Below are 18971 nucleotides of genomic sequence, written 5' to 3'. Positions count from 1 at the left end.
AGAAAAGAATGCATACATTCCTATGAAAAAGTATACTTGAAGCTTTTGCTTGAACTGGGAAGAGAAATCACTAGGTGGCTTCTCAGAGTCTTCTGAACCCAAGATTCAATAAAGGTTAAATGGTGTGAAAGGGATTCCTGATAATCATTGAGTCTTAAAGCTACAGGAAAACTTGAAGCCATCAACATTTGAGTTTAAAAAGTTGTAGTCTAAAGCCTAATTCACCTATTTTAATTCTATTAGAAACGTATGAAACCTTTGGAGCACTTCCCTTCTTTTGTTTGATTTATTCTTAGAGTGTTTTCTTGGAGGTAGAGCAGGCATCAACATCCCTGTTTTATTGACCAGAAAATGGAAGTGATTCCAAAGCGAATGCAAGGCCAGGCAGGATGGAAAGTCCATTCCTGCAGGCATCTGATAATCTTTCTATAACATCACTGTTTATCGCAATGGATCTTGCCAAGATTTTCTAAAATCAAATAAACAAAACAAAAATTAATTTTGATTCTCTTTAAAGCATATATATATATATGATATAAGATATATATGATATAAAACAGATATATATATATATATATGATATGTCATATATATATGATCTGTATAAGAAACACATTCAAGAAAAAAACTGATAGGGAGTTACAACTCCAAAAAGACTCGAAGTCAATATTTATTTAAGGCTTTCAGTTATTCAATACCATCTTGTCAGACATTTAATCATGTGACTTGGATCTCCATCCACATGGTTCTGTGCAAATTCATTAGCAGCAAGTAAATAAGAGCTGTGTTTAAATGTGATTTTGAAAAGGCAGTCCTGGCAAGCCAGACCAGCACCAAAATTCCAGGACTGCCTTTGCATAAGAGCTCTGTACTGGAAATCCAGGATCATATTCTAGCCTGGCTCTGCCACTGAGACATGGGACCTTGGGCAAATCAAGTAAACACCTTGAACCTCAACTTCTTGGTTTCTAAAATTAAAAAGGTTTTCAACTAACTGATCTCTAATGGTTCTTCCAACTTGCAACACCTCTAAGTCATTGCCTGTCAGGAACCTTGACTTACTTGTGATGGCCCTTCCCTCTTCCACAGCCCATGGCCTGGTTTAGTTTATAATCCTCTTGATTTGTGGTGTTTTATAGCCAGGTCACATCAGCAGGAACTTCACATGTATGTTTAGCCTGATTTCAGCAACATTTTTAATCTAATAAGCTTAACCAAGCAATTATTTTTTGATTAGCACAATTTGGGATAAAATTTTTAAAAAGAATATAACTTTATAACTTTTTGACTATACTACTATTTTAGTTTAGCATTATGCTCCTTCTTCCCTCCTCCCCCCTTCACCCATATTCAGCAATGTTAAAATATGCTGTCACACTCATGGGGATTTAATGCCAGGTTTCATATTCTGGCACCCATAAATAGCCACGGTTCCAATCTGAGAAATACATAGATGTATCTCAAGTCTATCTACTGGTTCTTGGCTGGTAGCTTCTCAAATATCTCTATTTCCTCCAACCCTTGACACTCACTACCAAGCAATGGGTAGGTTTCTAGTGAGATTAACTGCTGGTTAATGATATGTTGTGTGCTTGGCTGAAATAAAATAACCTAGATGAAAATAAAGCCCCTTACGATTCTCCACCCCATCCCCTGGTTGCTCCACCACCTGGCTCAGTGGGCCTGAGCTGACAGCCCTTACTGGCCTCTTACAGAGGACCCAGCTGAGTCTCAGCTCCTCACTCTCCTGGGGGCTCCCATGCCCCCCAGTAGTTTCCTGATGATGTCTCTGACACCCAGGCCACCATGGCTGCACTGACCTAACTCCCCCAAAGACCCCACACACCCATTGTCCACAGTCCCTCTGGGAGCAGAGTGGGTCCCTGATCCACTGGGATCTGTTGACAAAAAACAAAAACAAAACAAAAACAACCAGTATTGTTTTACAAAAAAAAAAATCTCTGTAATTAAATACATGTTACTAACCTTGAACTTTTAGTTTCTTAAAAGAAAAACAAACCAAAAATAGAGAAAGTATATTCATTTCATTCATTACATCCAGTTCTCCACCAACAAGAATATTCAAGTTTTACTACCCAATTGGATGCTCAAATTAGGACATCTTTCTATGGAAAATTTTCATAATGTCATGACCTAGTATAGTTATTTTTCTTTCACATTTTGATTTGCTACCATAAACACAAATAAAAATTAAGTAGCCAGAAATTTTATCACCTCATAATAATTTAAGTAGCCAATGACTGTATAACTTGCTTATTTTTATATTTGATATAAGGCTTTCTAAGTATGTAGTAATCTATCATTGTGGTTTTTTGGGGGTGGATTTAATAAGTCTCAGTGACAAATTTTTGGCAGGGAGGGACTTCAGATGGGAGGGAAGCCCAAGAATGCTTACTTTGCTGCCTTTCTTTATTCACTGTAAATATTTCAGTTAAAAGAAAGTCATATAAGAGCAGGTGGTTGGATCTTTCAGTTTCAAAGAAGAAAGCAGTTTTGCTTTTATCACCCATCCTATCAGTGGCTATCTAACCTTGCTTTCTGATGTTGTGCAGGGAAGGGATAGTTTTAGATACCAAGTTCTTACACATGCTCACTGTTTTCATCCTTTGATCCCTCACCTCTCTGCTGCCTTGTGATGTCAATACACCTCAAAGCCTTGACTCAAATGGTGTCAAAACATAAAGACACACACAGTGTTGAATCAGTTCATGAATCCTCAAAATGAAAGTTATTCTATCCTAGCCATGTGTCCACCAGCCATTTGTGACAGAGTAGTGAATAACAGGGCAGTGAGGTGAATCATGGCCACACTGAGAGTTCCCTTGTCTGTTCTATTAGCTATTTCTTTTTTTTTCTTTTAAGTTTATTTATTAACAGAAAAAGAGAGAGAGAGAGAGAGTGTGTGTGTGTGTGTGTGTGTGTGTGTGTGTGAGCAGGGGAGGAGCAGAGAAAGAGGGAGGGAGAGAATCCCAAGCAAGCCCTGTGCTGCCAGCAGAGTCCCAAGACTGTGAGATCATGACCTGAGCCAAAACCAAGAGTCAGACACTTAACTGACTGAGCCATCCAGGTACCCCTTACCTGTTTCTGAAGAATTGTAGCGATCTGAGTTGAAAGTGTGACCAGAAAGTATTCAGATGGACTTTTTCTCACCTACAACACAACAGACTATACAGTCAACCACCTTCAAAGTAGTCTGTTTATTTAACAGAGTAAGTACCTTTCTAAAATTTATTTCCAACAGTTACAGAAAAAAATTAACTTTATTATAGTCACTGCCCATGTTGCCTGTGTCTGATCCTTTTTTCCTTATTTCCTCTTCTCTCATCCCTTTGTTGCACTAAATTGACCCTATCACTCCCTTTGTCCTGCCTTGTCCTCCCTCCCCTACTGCACATCCCTAAGGGTTTGTCCCAGGGCTGAGTAATAATCCAAGCAAGTTCCTGGGATTCCAAATTTAGGGAGGGGTCAGGAAAGCCTTACACAATGAACCCAGAAAGATTAAGTGGTTCCTGTAAATTCATCCATATAGTCCAGGTGGATGAAGTAATTGACTGACAAGCATAAACATAAAATGTTAAAGTTCAAATCTCTGTGAAACTGTCACTTCTGTAAAAGAAGTACCTTCTTTTCAACAATTTGTTCACTATGCATTTGTTCTGCCAATCTTTCCATTTTTAATGATTTCACCTTTCCATTGTTTTCCCGAGCTTGGCTAAACCTCATCACTTAACATATCCAATAAATTGAAGTAAGTTCAATTGTCCATCTTTGTATTTGCTGAGGAAATCCAAGATAAAAGAAGAAATTCACTGACACCAGAAACCAAACTAAGGAAGTGTACTACTAATTAGACTGAAAACCAAAGCGACCTTCTACAAGTTAGATGAAACAATTAGAAAGCCAGACACAGGGATACAAACCGCACAGTTTGAGGGCTACACTCCTCTTTCGTGCTAATTCTCTGTCCATGTTTTAGATGCTGACTGGGACCAATGTGGGCTTTTACAAAACTTCAAATATTATTCGTGTATGTAAATAACGTTCTGTAAATATAAAAATCAGCAATACTTTTTTGCTAATACCTCACTCTTCCCAAGAAGTGTTCCTATAACAAATAAATGATCCGAGAAGTTTTTATTTTCCTCTCACCCTAAATTGTGGCCTATTATTCTGTGGGACAGTGATCAGTTACTAAGCCAGCAGGGACACTAGACTGTCATAGATGAAACCTGTCACCGCTGCAACTTCAGACTTTAGCAACTCTATCAAGGGACAAGGACACATGTGTTTGTAAAGGTATTTTTAAAATATTTTTCTTTTTTACATTTATTGATTTATTTTGAGAGAGACAGTGCAGAGCCTGATGCAGGGCTGGAACTCATGAAACCCCTAGATCATGACCTGAGCTGAAACCAAGTGTCAGAAGCTTAACCACCTGAGTTACCCAGGTACACCTGTAAAGGTATTTTTTAAAAGCATCTTTTGACATGGACAGACCTCAACTTGCACAGAATCTGATGGGGCTTGTCGAATGAAAACCAGGTCTCCCTGCCCTGCAGCCTCTTCACATTAATGCCCCCCAATTCCTTTCCATAATGGGCTTTCATGGAGGAGGAGGTAGCATCTATCAGTCAGTACTTTCTAAAAGCAGCAAAGGAGTACTCACTGAATTGTGTTTAGAAATAAACCATGCTTAGCTCACTTAACAAACAAATCACACACCAATCTTCATACCATTGCTTTCAAGTGGCATCCAGGTAAAATTGCAGAGTGATTCTGGTGTTAATTAGCTAAGTCCTAGCCAAGTCCATCATCCCCTTTTGCCAGTCCATTCTCTTTTGTTGCCTAGTTCTGAGTAACCTACCATTCATCCATTCACCAAATATTTGCTGAGCACATATTAGGTGTTGACAGTGTTCTAGACTCAGGGAAGAAAAGAAGCACCAATAAACATCACGGAGCTTGCATTCTACTGGGTGACACACAGAATGACCAAAAAACATAATACAAATTACATCACATAGTATATGAGAATGTAAAACATGCCATAGAAAGAAACACAGCAGGGTGAAGGAGAGCTGGGATGCTGGGGAGGGTCTCCAACTTTAAACAAGGAGGCCAGGGAGGCATCACCAAGAAGTTGACATCTGAGCAAAGATTGAAGGCATAACGTTACTTAAAGGAAGGGAAGTTCAGGCAGAGGGAACACCCAGGGCTGAGGCTAAGAGGCAGGGTGCATTCTTGGTGTGTTCAAGGAAGAGGAGAGAGAAAAGCCTGGGAGAAGAAGGAACACCAGGGAAGAGGAGGAGGGATGGTCAGGAAAGTCATAATGGTGGTTCCCAGATCTGGTAGGGCCTCGTAAGAACTTGGACTTTTGCTCCAAATGGAGCGGAGAGCCATTGTAGGGTTTCAGGAGAGGGGGCACTAACATGGCTGAAGTGTCACACAAATCCTTCTGGCCACTGCCTTGGAAATAGACTGCAGGGATGGAGGCTAGGCAGAGACTGAGGCCATCATCGGGGTGATGGTGGTGGGTGCCAGGTGGTCATGGTGGGTACAGTGAGAAGGCAACAAACTCCAGACACACTCTGAAGGGAGGCTCGGCACAAGTCCCGGTTAGCTGTGAGGGGAAGGAGACTGAGTCTGGGGTGGCCTGACCCAATGAAGGATGGAGCAGTAGGAGAGAGGGTGAGATCGGGGCTGCAGTTTTGGATATGGTGAGTTGGGACATATTAGATATCCAAGTGGGGAAGCTGAGGAAGTCAATGCATATCAGCCTATAGTCCAAAGGAAAGATTCAGGCTGGAGACATAAACTTGATTTGGGTCATACCTAAATCCATGACACTGGCTGAGATCAGCCGAAGTAAGTGTAGATGGAGAAGACAAGAGGCCCAAAGTCAAAGCCCTGGGCATTGCAGAAGCTGAGAGAAGAGGTGCCAGCAAAGGACACAGAGAAAAGTGGGCCAATGAGACAAGAAGAAAACAGCAGAGCATCCTGGGAGCCAAGGGAAGAAAGTTGTTTCCAAAAGGAGAGAGTGATCAACTGTGTCAATTGTCACTAATAAATCATATAAAATGAAGACTAAAATGGGCCATTAGACATCACAACTTGAAGGTCTTTGGTAATCTTGACATGAGAACTTTGGGGAGGGGTACATAAACTCAATGGGATAGAACTTAAGAGAATGGAAAGAGAGGAACTGGAGAAAGTAGGTATAGACAATTCTAGAACCATGCTATGAAAAGCAGCAGAGATAGTAGAGCTTGGGGGAGAGCTCCTGGCAGATGTGGGGTCAAGAAAGTTTTTTAAAATACAATTAATATGAGAGAAATGCGAATATGTTTGTGTGGTGAGAGCAATGACCCAATAGAGAGGAGGAAGTTGATGATATAGGAGAGAGTATGCTTGCCAAACAGCAATTAAGAGCCAACTTAGGGTTTATGTTCATGAATTTAAAATGAGAAGAGTCAGCATGGTTATTTTTCTCCAACCACATTCTGCTTCATGGGATCAAACACCAAGTAGGTGGAGAGCTCCATTTTACCAGGGTTGTGGTTTAACCAAGAAAGTCAACAAAGTGAGAGCTACAAGGAAGCAAGCAAAGGAGCAGTCTTAATGAGTTTTGGGGTATTGGCACTAGATAGGGAGGGAGGGGAAGGCATTAGGGAAGCATACAAGATAAGATCAGTTCCTAGTGGTGTTGAAAGATTGCTGGAGATGGAGCATGTTATGGGTTTAATTTGTGTCCTTTCAAAATCTATATATATGTTTTTTAATGTTTATTTATTTTTGAGAGAGAGAGCATAAGTGAGGGAGGGGCAAAGAGAGACGGAGACACAGAATCCGAAGAAGGCTCTGGCTCAGAGCCAGATGCAAGGGCTCGAATCCATGCACCATGAGATCATGAGCTGAGCCAAAGTCGGGCGCTTAACTGACTGAGCCACCCAGGAGCCCCTCAAAATCTATATGTTGAAGTCCTAGTACCTCCACACATGACTTTACTTGTAAATACAGCTACTACAGATATAATTAGTTACATTAAGATGAGGTCATATTGGAGTACGGTGGGTCCCTAAATCCAGTATGACCGATGTCTTTATAGAAATGGGAGATTTGGACACAGATACACACATAGGGAGAAGGCCATGTAAAGATGAAGGCAGAGATTGGAGTGATGTGTCTATAAGCCAAGGAACACCAAAGATGGCCAACGAACCACAAGAAGAAGACAGGGAAGAGGCATGGAACAGATTCTCCCTTGCAGCCCTCAGAAGAACTCACCGACCCAACACCTTGATCTTGGACTTCTAGCCTCCAGCACCATATGAGAATACATGCCTCTTGCTTAAGTCTCCCAGTCTATGGTACCCTGTTACATAGTCCTAGCAAACAGGATGCTACATGGAATGCACTGGGTGGGAGGGAGAGTCAGAGAATGGGACCAGCGCTTTGCAATCACAGATGGAATACAGGATAGGCAATGACAGGGTCTGGTATGACCTTGGGAGTGACAATTCAGCCCACCCAGCCCCCAGACCCACCCCATCTCTAGAGGAGAGGATTGCAGATGGGCTTCCAAATCCTGCCCCAGAGCATCCCCCTGATTTGTTCCCTCACTGGGCTACACAGTGAGGCCAATCCAGAGGTCACATTTCTTTTTCCTTCTCATCAATTTTTCCTTCCCCCAGGCTTGGCTTGAAGGACTGTTTCTTGGTCAGAAGAAATCAATTCTAAGACATTAATAATTTGAATGCATAGATCAGGTCTAACCCCAAACATCTGTGGAAACTGAGGCAAGTATACCACAAAGGCCCAGAAACCATATGTCTACATATTTAGAAGTTATAAATCAAAGCTAAAGAGCTGCTGAGTAAGACATGTTCTGTTCTCCTACCTCATAAATACGCCTTCAGAAGCACCTGGAACACCAGATGTCAAGAATGCTGGGGTACATGGCCCAAAGACTACACTCCGGGTCTGCCCACAGCCTGGCCTCTGCTTGAGGCTTCTTCTGACTACTAGTAGACACTTCAGTTCACACAGCGGTGCTCCATTCACATCCCCTCAAACAGCTGCCCCCTAGCCTCCACTGAGGCCTAAGGCTGTCCACAGCTGGGTACCCATTCTAGAGGTCAAACCTGGGGAAAAACCCATACAAAACCTAGGCATCAGCTCAGTGCCATTTGAGTGGAACATTCCAGGGGCCCATGGTCTAGAAGGCTGGTCCTAGGCTGCAGGCTAGCATATTCCCTTGAGCCCACAGACTCCCCATCCCCCCTAAACCACAGACCTCATACTAGACCCTCTGGCCTGGATAGAAAAATGGTACTGCCACTAATTATTTAATTTTTATCTCAGCCACTTCAATGAGTATAATCTCAAAACATGGTCCAGAAGAAGCCTGTGAAAATATAAATTCCTGAATCCCAACCCAGACGTATAATCCAGATTGAGTTTTCAAACAGCTCAGGGTTGGAGCAAAGGATCCTGCTTTTCATACTGAGCCCATCAACTCCATCCTACAAAAGTTGGGCTCCTGAATGAACTGATAAACTGCTCTCTGTTCTAGAGACATTACTATCTCAATAACCCTGTTGGCCCTCCAGAAGCTGAGGCCAGACGCTTCAGGACAGTGTTAGATAAATACTGCATGCATCGTACTCTCCAATTCCAGGAAACCATTACTTAATTTCTGGCAAGTTGCAATGTAATTTGAGTGGGTTGCAGCTTCTTTATACCAGTTTCAATTAGCCAACATCCTGGGAACACCATGGTCTCTTGATGAAGATCCTTGAAATATGCATGGTTTCCCAATGGTAGTGGGGCAACTCTGTACTTTTAAATTCCTGTTACCCTTTCCTTTCACCTACTATTCAGCAGCCAGTGGGTACCTTCTGTACTTACCACCCTCAGGATAGGATCATCCAGGCAGAACATAAACGGTGGATTATGAGCTAACTCTATAGCAGAGACCCTGTTCTGCAGGCCACGGCTTTCTATTGTGAGTAGCAGGTGTTTGAAAGAAAAGATTTCTCCTTTTTTTTTTTCTTCTAAATACCAAAGGCTTAACTTTAAATCTCAAGGTCCAAACCCCAAGGATTCAGAGAACCTTATACCATAAACCATTTTTGGAAGAAAAATGTAAACGTAGATTAAAATTAGTTAAAAATTTAATAAATGGGGGGAAATCACAGAGGATATGACTAGAATTCATGTGTAAGACGCTGAGACGGTCCCCAGCTCTCCATTCCCAATACCCTAAATGGGATGTGGGGGATAGCAAGTTTGATATTCAAATAGAAACCCCAGATCTGTTCATGGAGGGGTCTAAAAGAAAAGGGCCAGAGCCTAGCATCCTAGTGAGATGCAAGCTTCCTAGGGAAACCCTAAGCCCAACATGGCACATGAGTGATAGATGAGCAATGGCAGAAGCAAACAGCCAAGCAGATGGGTCTCAGAGAGCCCACATACCCCAGCAGGGCACAAGAAATGGAACGAAAAGGAACTACATGCTGGGAGAGGGTACTTGGACCAGAAGGGGTCCCTGACAGAGGAGAACACAGAGTATATGAATGTCACAACTGAAGGCCATGATGGGGCCAGCGATACCACTGTCCATGGGGCAAGAGGAGACAAGATGCCCAAGACTGGAGGGGATGAATCACACCTCAGCAGAGGCCAGCAGAGACAGAAGGTATCTTAGCCTGAATTTACCTTATTCCACTCCACCACCATGAAGAACAAGGAGGAAGGGAGTCTGAGTTCAACCTTGGAGGAACTGTCTCCTTTCTAAGTTTCCATGATCTACCACTGGGAGATTAGAACCAGAAAGCAAAGTTAAATTTCATGACAGAGCAATGATATTACATTTTTGCACATTGGGGTTACACAGTCTGACACCATAACATATGTAAAATACCAAGCCTGCCACAGTACCAACAAATCTCTTGGACCTAGTCTGTTCTGTGTATGCCTGTTTCTAGATAAGTGTGTGACAATTTTTGCCAGCTTCCTTTTGACAGGTCTCTTTCTTGACTCTCGGATTCTTGAATTCAGACTCTGGGGATACACCCCTTTTGAAGCCCCATAGGAGGCGCATCATACCTTACACATCCTCACACATGGTCCTCAAACATTCTCGAGCAAGTTGTGTCATTGTCTTGTCAGGTCTAAGATTAGATTTTAAACTGGATTTTAATTAGTACAAACTGATCAGTTACTCAGATACTATTTCATGGATGCTGGCAGAAGACACAAAGCTCATAGGTCAAAGACAAAGGACTTGATCACTTACAGCACAGTAAGAAGCATGAGTTTATATTTGTGAGTATATATTTGAGTTTCTTTGTCGGTACACTTGCCTAGGTTACAATTGGCCTCAAAACCCATAGGGCAACATGATGGGCTCAGATGAATAATAGTATGCAGTGGGCTTCTATCGTAACTGAGTTTGAAAAAAATATACTTTTATAGCAAACAGTAAGCTCAGCTTATACCTCGGGGTGCTTGTTACCTGATCTCTGCAGGTTACCAGCTACATAAACAACCCTGAGAAACAGCCCAGGTAAAAGAGCATTCAGGGCCTTGTAGACTTGGTACAAGAGCATGATGTGTCAGAACAGATGAGGCCCAAAGGGGACTGTCTTTTCCAATGTGCAGAAGAAGAAACTCAGTGACTCAGGCAACAAAGTGCCAAAAACTTCTACGAGCCTAAAGTGCCTGAGTTCCATTCTATTCTGTCATTTAAAATTTTTTAAATGTTTATTTATATCTTAGAGAGAGAGAGAGGGATGGTGCGTGAGCAGGGGAGGGGCAGAGAGAGAGAGAGAGAGAGAGAGAGACAGAATCTGAAGCAGGCTGCAGGCTCTGAGCGGTCAGCACAGAGCCCAATGCAGGGCTCAAACTCACAGAACTGTGAGATCATGACCTGAGCTGAAGTCAGACTCAACTGATTGAGCCACACAGGCACCCCCTATTTTGCCATTTAGTAGCCACACAATGTGATGTGGTCAAAACTTAATCCTTCTAAGCCATAGTGTTCTGATCTCTAAAGTGAGGGTAAGAGGCACCTGGGTGGCTCAATCGGTTAAGTGTCTCTGCCCCTCCCCAACTCGTGCTTTTTTTCTCTCTCTCTCTTTCTCAATATTAAACATTAAAAATAAATAAAGTGAGAGTAATAACACAGGTCTTGTCTGCCACAAAAGGTTGTTGTTAACATCAAGTAAGCTATCTTATGTGAAATCACCTTATAAACTATAAAACACTACACACATATAAGGAGTTGTTATAATTATCACAAATCCATCACCATCTTCTTTAAACAACTCATATGACACCCACTTCAAATATTTTGTATGGAGAAACATGGGATATAAATGAAAAGCACTCAAAGCACATATTCAGTGACTTCCAACTTCAATTAATTTCCAGTTTTCTTCTATGCTGAACACGCCTTGAGAGATCTTTTCATGTTCATCTTTGTGTCTCTGGCACTTAACACAGTCCCAGGCACATAGTAATCATGGGTATGATAATGGAGAACTGGTCTCCAACCTAATTAAATCCCTCAGAAAAGAGAACCAATTTCAACATAAATCCCCTTTGCAAAATCTCATCAATAATAGATGAGATCATGTCTCAGAAATTCAGAACTTTGGGAACTGGGTGCATTTTTTTTGGTAATTATTTCTCCAGCTCTACTTTTCTGTCACTACAGCTCATGTCAATAGCACACCTAGGTCTGCTTTTCTCTATGCTCTAAATATTTCTGTCCACTTCTTCCCCATGAAGTCCATCATCATCGATTGTTAAAATGGTAAAGACTTGACACATTAAATTAGTCGTCCTCCAATTTTTTTCTCTCGTACCTCCTAAAAGAATTTTGAAAAGTTATGAATCCCCTTGCACATTTTCAGATAGACATCTAAATTTTTTCATCACAAATTTGAATAGCTTCAAAATAGTATTTTCTAGCATGCTACAGATATTGATTTTTTTTTCATTTTTTTAATGTTTATTTATTTTTGAGAGAGAAAGAGAGACAGAACATGAGTGGGGGAGGAGCAGAAAGAGAGGGAGACACAGAATCCAAAGCAGGCTCCAGGCTCTGAGCGCTCAGTACAGAGCCTGATGTTGGGCTCGAACTCGTGAACCATGAGATCATGACGTGAGCCGAAGCCAGATGCTTAACCAACTGAGCCAACGCAGGCACCCCTGATTTTTAAATAAAACTTACATCATAGTTTGCATCCAATGAACTCTAAATGCCAAAGTAATTTGATACCCATCCTTACTCATTTAAAAATCCACAGACAAGCTCTTTTTTGACAATGAGAGAATGTATGTCATTCCTTTTTCTCCTTGATCTCATATTTCCCAAAAAAGAAATGTAATGTAATGCAATAGATTTTTGTATTTGAAAGATTTTATCTGATCACTCTATTAACTTCACTACAATAAAAAAATAATTGTCTTTGGGCTGAAATGTAAACACTGCAATTTTGCATGACCACAAAGTTCTAAGTTCTTTAAAGGTTTCTGGGTTGACTTATCTCAACAATGATTTTGAGTACACAATGGACCAAAGCAACATAAATATGTAATGTATTTTGAGAAATAATTATCAAACATAGCAAGTAAAGTTTTATTTGAAAATCAATAAAAATTAATAAATGAATCTTTTTAAATAAGTTCATGTATGTTTGGCTGTTAGTTATTGTTGAAATGAGACAGGATTCAGCAGCCATTCTTTTCCTATTTTTCACTTTTATAGACATAAGCCCCAAGAAAACTTGTTGTATTAAATCAGTAATGAGGATGTTAGGCATTTTCTCAAGGAAATGTCACTCTTTCACTTGGACGCCTTCTTTATTATAAGTCAAAAAGTGCATAGTGATCTATTATCAAAAAAATATTTTCATTATCTGTTGACAACTTGGTTAGGTCCTCTATTTTCTTGAAAAGGGAGAATTGGAAACTGCCTACCCCAAAAAACAAGCCAAACCAAACTACTATTACCCAGTCTCTAGAGTTCTGCATTTTCTCAGTTTCTAGGAATTACGAAAAAAAAATTTTACTCAAGACTTATTACGTGACTATTGATTATACTGTTCATCTTTTACTTAGAGGCATCTTGCTTATGGAGCGAAAATATATAAAAGTAGAGTTAAAAACAAAATTGCAAATTGTGCATTTTAGGACTTTTCTCCTTGACTGTGAACAAACACTTACATGCTAATGTCACATTTCATTTTTTTTAGGTCATCTCAAAGTGTGTAGTAAAGATATGACAAAAAGTCAGACACAAATGAACATAGGGGAAGGGAAGGAAAAATAAGATAAAAACAGAGAAGGAGACAAACCATGGGAGACTCTTAAATACAGGGAACAAACCGAGGGTCACTGGTGGGGAGGTAGGTGGGGGGACGGGCTAAATAGGTGAGGGGCATTAAGTAGGGCACTTGTTGGGATGAGCACTGGGTGTTATATGTAAGTGATGAATCACTAAATTCTACTCCTGAAACCAATACTACACTGTATGTTAACGAACTTGAATTTAAATAAATTTTTTAAAAAGAGAGAAAGTCAAATAAGCTAGTTGATTGGGGAGATCATTCATTCACATATTTGTTAATTAGTCATTCATCAATCATCCAAGATGTATTTGCACTTCTATGCATCAAGCATGAAAAAATGAATTAGATACTTCTGTATATTTGAAAATTTTTATCTAACTGTTGCAATTAATGGGAAGAAATGACACAGACACTGGAGGGTATTTTATATTTGTACATTAATGATTTCTTCCCAACGTTGGTGGAAGTCAATGATGTTTATATAATTAAAGGCAGAATTTCACAGTATATCAACTTCTGAAAGGGAGACATTAATACTAATTAAATCAAACTAGTTTTCTAAATCTTGGGTCATTTTATACTAGATTTGCATCTGGGGAAAATTTTGACTTGTCTTTGAACCTAAATAGGTGGTCTACTTTTAAGAGTACAGTTTAAATATTTTATGTAAATTGACAGGAAGGGAAAAGACCCAGTCACTAATAAATACAAGCTTACAAAAGTACACTAAGGATTGTTGAGCACATTATTTAGACTATAATCTGCAACATATTATATTATTTTATATCATGTTATATTATATTATATTCCTGTTACCTTACCCTCTGTCTGCCCCTCCCCCGCTCGCACTCTGTGTCTCTCAAAAATAAATAAACATTTTTAAACAATTTTTTTTTAAAGGAGGCACCTGGCCGACCCCTGATCTAAAATATTTTTGGTTGGGGACACCTGGGTGGCTCAGCCGGTTAAGCCTCCGACTCTTGGTTTCACCTCAGGTCATGTTGTCACAGTTTGTGAGTTAAAGCCCCACGTTGGGCTCTGCACTGATGGTGCACAGCCCGCTTGGGCATCTTTCTCCCTCTCTCTCTCTCTCTGCCCCGCCCCCTCTCGTGCTGTTTCTGTCTCTCTCAAAATAAATAAATAAACTTAAATTAAAAAAATATATTTCTGGGGGCGCCTGGGTAGCTCAGTCTGTTAAGCGTCCGACATTGGCTCAGGTCATGATCTCACGGTTTGTGAGTTCGAGCCCCACATCAGGCTCCATGCCGACAGCTCGGAGCCAGGAGCCTGGAGCCTGCTTCCAATTCTGCGTCTCCCTCTCTCTCTGCCCCTCCCCTGCTTGCATTCTGTCTCTCTCAATCTCTCTCTCTCAAAAATAAAATAAAACATTTTAAAAAATATTTTTAATATTTCTGGTTATCATACCAGCAAGAAGAGAGCCTTGGTGAGTCTTGCATAGGGAATTAAATAAATAAATAAATAAATAAATAAATAAATAAATAAATAAAAGGAGGCACCTGGGTGGTTCAGTCCGTTGAGCATCCAACTTCAGTTCAGGTTATGATCTCACAGTTCGTGGGTTCGAGCCCTGCATCAGGATCTGTGCTGACAGCTCAGAGCTCAGAGCCTGGAGCCTGCATTGGATTCTGTCTCCCTCTCTCTGCCCCTCTCCTGTTCTCACTCCGTCTCCCTCTTTCAAAAATAAATAAACATTAAAAAAATTATATTCCTGTTAAGTTAAACCTAATGTTATGGATTGAATGGTGTACATACCCCTCCCCATCACCCCCACCCCTGTATTCCTGTATCTAAGCCCTAACCTCCAATGTATCTGAAGACAGGGCCTGTGAGGAGGTGATAAAGGCTAAATGAGGTCATAAGGGTGGTGCACTAATCCAATGTGTATCTTTATAAGAAAAGGAAAAGACACCAGAGTTTTCTGTCTTCACCATGTGAGGACACTCTGAAAAAACAAACTTCTGTTGGTCAAGCCATCCTGTCTGTGGCATTTTGTTATGGCAGTCAGAGCTAACTAATATTCCTAATAAGTACATGGTAGGATTTAATAAATAAGCAGAAAAGTTGTTGATGAATGACAGCGAGCAGGAGACTGGTAACTGCATAAAAATGATTATGGAGTTCATATTTTGCTAACTTTTGGCAAAAATCAATGAAAATGTTTTTCCTATTAATTTGAATAAATATTCAAGAAAATACAAAACACTAACTTGCCTCTAATACATGTTTCTCAATATAAAAGACAACGTTGGTATGTTGGAAGAAATTGTGGGTCTTTTCATCTTGTAATCATGCAAATCACACTATTCAGATGAGACTAATATGCAGATAAATCAGAGTATTCACTGAACCCATCCTCATTACTGAGATGCTAAAATTGCAGAGAGTACAGCTCATAGCAGATTGGCATTTCCCAGGATGCTTTTTACAAATCTTGAACATTTCAAGATAGATAGATAGCTGAAGTACAGAAACCTATCATGAGTTTGTCACCTGAGTGAATAACATGCTGCCATCGTCAATATTTCCAAGAGATGTTCTTTTTGCTCCATTCTCAAGGGAGTCTTTCCTCAAGAACAATATCTTCTTTGCCAGTAGTGAAGACCAAAAAAAAGCCATTATCCACCCAGCCCTCACCTAATCCATAATATACTTGAAAGCAACACATCTAAATATATGTCAGCAGCCAGCACACCTGTTTATGGTATCGTTTTAGCCAGTTGAGGATGCTCTGCCAAATTACCATAGACTGTGTGGCTTATACAAGAAGCATTAATTTCTCACAGTCCTGAAGGCCAGGAAGGCCAGATCATGGAAGATCTGGTGTCTGAGCTGGGCCCTCTTCCCTGTTTGCAGATGCCCATCCTTTCCTTGTCAGAGAGCAAAGAGGGAGCCTGCATATCTCTTCTTACAAAGGTACTTATCCCATTCACGAAAGCTCCATCCTCATGACCTAATTATCTCCCAAATTCCTTGCCTCCTAATACCATCATATTGGGGGTTAAAATGTTAACATATGAATTTTGTGGGGGAGGGGGACACAAACATTCACTCCATAACAGTTATGCTTGGCCTTTAACAGAGATAAGCATAAGCATAGGACAGGGAAAGACATGGTGCCCTATTATGTTTGGATCATGGTTCCATTTTGATTAATGGAAGCTCTCAAATACCTATAGACTAAGTTGTCTTTGCTTGGCATCCCAGAGCTTTCTTCACCCGTGGCAATGTACCATTGTATGAAATGAAAAATATGCCTCTTTCTTAAAAGGTAGAATAAGGGAAATTGTAAAAGGAAAGATGGAAAAGGAGAAGCAACCTGAGGCAGGTGTATTTGCAAGCAGATGAGTACAGAAAAAGTGTTTATGTACAGAAACGTAGAATCTGGAAATTGACTCCCTTAAAATTATCTAAATCTGTATACCTCTTTAATGTCTTCATGTACCCCCAAAGCTAAGCAAGCCCCAGTCTGAACTAAATATTCTAAATTGCTGCTATTACTAATAATTATCACTGCCATGCACTAAGAGCCTACTTTAAACTAAGTATTGTATTGGATTCTTCAAATATATCAGCTCGTTAAAATTGGGTCTTTCATTTTTATTAACCCCACTTTATAGGTGAAGAAATTGGAACTCAGAGAAGGTAAGTATAGTTTTCCCAGAATCTCACAGCTAGTAAGTGCCAAAGCCAAATTAAATCCTAGCTCCATCTGAATTTAGACCCTATGTTTCGTGATGATCCTATGTGGCTTGTACATGTGTTCTTGATTGACAGCAGCTTTTTATTTTTTTTAATGTTTATTTATTTTTGAGAGGAACAGAGACAGAATGCAAGTGGGTTAGGGGCAGAGAGAGAGAGGGAGACACAGAATCCGAAGCAGGCTCCAGGCTCGGAGCTGTCAGAACAGAGCCTGACGCGGGGCTCGAACTCACGAGCTGTGAGATCATGACCTGAGCCGAAGTTGGATGCTCAACCAACTGAGCCACCCAGGCGCCCCTTGATTGACAGCAGCTTAATATGTGTCCCTCCTGGAGAGCTGGTACTCCCCAAAGAATAGTTCTCTAATGGTAGATTTCTAATGATATAAGACAGTCTTCCTAGTGCTTCCTCAAATCATGAAGAAAATAACATATATATATATATATATATATATATATATATATATATATATATTCTCCTGATACACATATAACTCTATTTCTTAAACTTGATGAGGTTGCAATGGGGAAAAAATATGAATAACAAGTAAGTATTTAAATTAAGAAAACTTGAGATTATTCCAAGGTCTTTATATGGCCCACTATTAGAAATTTTCTCCCATGTTTTCATACTTAATTTAGGGACTTTGTGGTCACTAGATTTTTCCCTCCAAAATATCTCCCAAAGGACTAATTCTTTAACTTTCCATTTTTGGTGTAAAACTGTGAATGTATCTAAAAATACTTCCATTGATTACACACATAGTTAAAAATTGAAGGCAATGATGATCATAACCCCCATAATAGCAAACCCTAAAAAATACTCTCCTGTTTTCTGCAAAAATAGACAAATTTACAGTACTTAAAAAAAACTGTCTTCTCTTCAAACTATTCCACATGTGCACTTGCACAGTTTTCACTAGAACTGTGAGTAATGTGAATCTACATTTGTATTTCACAATGTTGATTAAACTAATATTCATATATCTATTCTTTAAGACAAATTCAAGCTTGTTTCCTTGGGTGGACTTAGGGCCTGTGTTTTTTCAGGCACAAAGACATCTGAGAAGTAGCAAGGCATAGGGTGAATAATCTGGGTCGGTTTCCTACATTACAGAGTTAGGAGAGGAGAATGAGCTTAATGATCTAACTAGAAACATGGTGTAGCAGTTACTAACACAAAAGAGCATCTCTGGTAAAGCCAGCCACAGCACACTGCTGAGACACTGCTAGAGTAGGAGGACTGCTAGAGTGAGAAGGGAACCAAAAAAATCTAAGACCGAGAGAGCAGGAGAGGGAGACTGTGCTAATTCTTAAGGTATACTCCAGAACAAGAATGAACAAAAATATATGTCTATTTGGTCCACAATGAAATAAAACAATGTCATATATTTATGTTTTGCTTAAAGAACTTTCATGTAAATGGATAACAGCCCATGAAGTGTGTGGGGTAGACACTCTTTTCATGATGAGGCAGAAAAGGAAACCCAGGCACAGAGACAGTGGGTGAATTGCCCAGTGCCCCTCAGCTGCTTCCTGGCAAAGTAATGACCAGTCCAAGGGAAGACCACCTCTTTCTAGTAATCTCAGGCGCTCTTCACTTCCTCTGTCCTCTCTCTTTTAATGCCTAATATTTGTAACAGCTTCTTCCTCTCACTTCCAGGAACCTCTTTCTCCACCTAGTCAACCCTCCTATATCAACATCTCTCTCATTTCCTCATTTTCAGTGAAGATAGAGACCATAAGAAAGATCCATGCCCCAACAGCATTCTGTTAGTGGTACCAAGGGCTGGGGCCCAGAAGTCCCCACTATGAGAGGCTGAGAATCTACATGACCCCCATATCAGGCTATAACTATGAACTCTGGTGATGC

At 40.3% G+C, this 18971-nt stretch overlaps 1 long non-coding RNA gene across 11 annotated transcripts in view; it reads right to left on the bottom strand.

Annotated features, from left to right (window-relative positions):
- The window catches only part of LOC124524501 (uncharacterized), a 305188-nt gene that overhangs the window by 78609 nt on the left and 207608 nt on the right, over positions 1-18971 (bottom strand). For 2 of the 11 annotated variants that reach the window (XR_006965257.1, XR_006965259.1), the window contains one exon: positions 3100-3171. The exons of the other annotated variants lie outside the window; for them this stretch is intronic. This is a non-coding gene — a long non-coding RNA (uncharacterized LOC124524501). Of the gene's footprint in view, positions 1-3099; positions 3172-18971 lie in introns of those variants that run through there. 11 annotated transcript variants of the gene reach the window in all.

Source organism: Lynx rufus, unplaced genomic scaffold (assembly GCF_022079265.1).
Source record: "Lynx rufus isolate CCGP_SWC_20201006 ecotype Redwood Valley unplaced genomic scaffold, mLynRuf1.p SCAF_4, whole genome shotgun sequence".
NCBI lineage: Eukaryota > Metazoa > Chordata > Mammalia > Carnivora > Felidae > Lynx > Lynx rufus.
Note: the sequence above shows the minus strand (reverse complement) of the source record. Positions and strands in the feature narration are given on the sequence as shown.